Here is a 3201-nt window from a genome sequence, read left to right as displayed (position 1 = left end):
CTCCTGTTCTCTGCACTCTTTCTTCCTGTTACTTTGACACACATTAAGCAATGGCTTGTTGCCACGTTGCAGCCGTGATCACTGTTTGTGGAGCTGTGGCAGTCCTCTCTCTCTCTGTGTGCTTACAGTGGGCCGGTGGCAGGACCACAGCAGAATAAATGACCCGCTTCAGCCTGAAGGAAAATCATTAACGTTATTAATCACACGGAAACGTTGGTCATGTGGGCGCTCCAGACTGACCATAGACTTGTTTTTTTATCTATGAATGATTAAACCAGCAGGGTAATAATTTCCCCACAATCCGGTCCTCCACCCAATGGGCAAACATAAACAGAAGAGATTTGCCACCCTGCTGGTCCGACATCAGAGGTAGCGGTGGTCCTTTTTGTGAAAGAATAGGAGTTGTGTGATAAACCGCAACAAAACCAGACGTTTTTATTTTTGCACTCTGGTGCACAGAAGTTTGCAGGTGAATTGAGGCTTTTTCAGCAGGAGGCCGGTCATCAGAGCAGCACACCGAGACAGACACACTTACCTTGCTGCCAGATCAAAGCTAAAAATAACATTTCCAGTCAATGAGCTTGAAGAGAAACGCCACATTTTGGGCTGACCTGGAATTGTCAGAAGTGAAGGTTTCAGCCCCACGTTGTCCGCTGCGCAGCAGATAAAGTAGGTCTCTGAGACCGAAGGACTCGAGACGACTCGTCTTCCCTGAAGAAAAAAAAGAAACGGTGAATGAATAGGTTGGTGCTTGCAGAATAAAGTCCTGTGGGCAGGGTAAACTCTACTGCAGGCATTTGAGAAAGCAGCGAACTGATTTACCCAGGGCTTTACAAGCAGTCGTCATATGCATGACTGTCATTTTGAAGAAACGTTTGGATCCGATCTCAATCCTGGTCAAATTTGGTGAACTCAAAAGCCAGGACCGTGCCAACCAGAATCACAAAGTGGTTGATGGCCACAAAAAAACAAAACAAACAAGCAAACGTGGGGGAGGGGCAACTTGCTAAGAACCATTTGACCAAATGTTTGTGAAGTACAGGTGTAGCTTAACAACTAGAAAATCATAAATTAAATAATTTGTTGCCAGTCATTTCAGAAAGTGAAGCTCTTACACCACCAGTCAAAGGTTTGGACTCACCTTTGTCATTCAATGGCTTCCTTTTTTTTCCCTGACTTTCAACATCGCAGACACATAGTGAGGACATCACAATGACTCAAAAGTATGTAGAATTATGTATCAAACACAAAATTGTGAAATAACTCAAAACATCTTGTATATTTTAGCTTTTACTAAAATCACCCTTTTTGTCATGATTACTGCTTTGGTCACTCTTGGCCTTCTCTCGATGAGCTTCATGAGGTTAGTCACCTGAAATGGTTTTCCAGATGTCTTCAAGGAGTTCCCAGAGGTAGTAATAGAAACAAAGACAAACCATTGGATGAGAAGGTGAGTCTGAACCTTTTACTGGTGCATAATCAACATTCATTATAAACAGAGTGAGATATTTAATGATTTTATTTCTTGTTTGTTGCTGGATATGACTTACAGATGAGGAAACCCCAAAATTCAATTCAATTAAATAATTAGGACATTATAAAAGTTCAATTAAAACGATATTTCAAACAAAAATATCAGGCTTCTAAAACCTATGCTCATTTCTATGCACTCAAAACTTGGTTGGGACTCGTTTTGCATGAATTACTGCATCAATGCGGTGCAGCATGGAGGCCATCACCCTGTGGTTCTGTGTAGGTGTTCAGAAAGCCCAGGTTGCTTTGATGGCTGCCTTCAGCTCATCTGCCTTGTTGGGTCTGTTGTCTCTCATTTTCATCTTGACAACAGTCCAGAGATTTTCTATGGGGTTCAGGTCAGGGGAGTTTGTTGGCCAATCAAGAACAGGAACACCATAGTCACTGAACCAGCTTTGGTACCTTTGGCAGTGTGGGCAGATGCCAAGTTCTGCTGGGAATCAAAATCAGCATCTCCACACAGCTTGTCTGCAGAGGGAAGCGTGAAGTGCTTTGGAATTTCCTGGTAGATGCTGCATTGCTTGTGAACTTGATAAAATCCGATGGACCAACACCAGCAGATGACCTGGTACCCCAAACCATCACTGACTGTGGAAACTTCACACTGGACTTCAAGCAACATGGATTCTGAGCCTCTCCTCTCTTCCTCCACACTCTGGGACCTTGATTTCCTAATGAAATCCAGAATTTACTTTAATCTGAAAACAGTACTGTGGACCATTGAGCAACAGTCCAGTTCCTTTTCTCCAAAGCCCAGGTAAGGTGCATGTCTAGGATTTATTTGTGCGTAGTAGCTCTTGAAGTACCGACTCCAGCCTCAGTCCACTCCCTGTGAAGCTCCCCCAAATTTCACTTGACAATCCTCCCAAGGCTGCGGTTCTCCCTGTCTCTACAGGGGACAACCTGCCGCCCTCTTTGGTCCACTCAACTTTCTATTAATATGGTTGGATACAGCACTCTGTGAAGAACCATTTTCTTTAGCAATGACCTTTTGTGGCTCATCCTTGTGGAGTCAATGTCTGTCTGCAGGGCATCTTTCAAGTCAGCAGTCTTCCCCATGAACGTGTAAGCCATAATATGCTCATTATATAACATATATACAATAACAATGCTTTTTAAAAATAGGTGTTAGGTAACATTAACATTTTCTAACACGCTGATTTTTGGGAATTAATTTTTTGTAAACTGTATTCATCAAAATTACAAATAAAAAATAAAGCCTTAAATATTTCCCTCTATGTGTAAGGAATCTGTAGGAGTTTCACATTCTGAAATGAGTGTCAAAACATATTGGACCATTTTCATAATATTCTGTCTTTTTTTTTTTAAGTACCTCTATACTTTGCATTCCTCTCTTTGTATTTGGGGATTTCCCAGGAACTGCTGGTTTACATATTAATTGTTGGCTCTAAATAACACCAAGGTATGAGGGAGCGGTTTTATGCATTATTGATGGTTTGGTTTGTCACTTTCTTGGCCTGGTGGGAACTGGTTCTCTTTTGCTCGGGTCACATGACAGTAAACATATGCAATCTGTAATACTGGTTCAGCAACTTTATAACAATTATCATCACGGTAAACACCACGTTTGACACATTCTGCTGATTGATGTTTTACAACAGCAGTAGGACTTAGTTTGTCAGTTTGTTGGGTTATCTCATAAATACA

This window comes from Fundulus heteroclitus, chromosome 23 (assembly GCF_011125445.2).
Source record: "Fundulus heteroclitus isolate FHET01 chromosome 23, MU-UCD_Fhet_4.1, whole genome shotgun sequence".
Taxonomy (NCBI): domain Eukaryota; kingdom Metazoa; phylum Chordata; class Actinopteri; order Cyprinodontiformes; family Fundulidae; genus Fundulus; species Fundulus heteroclitus.
Note: the sequence above shows the minus strand (reverse complement) of the source record.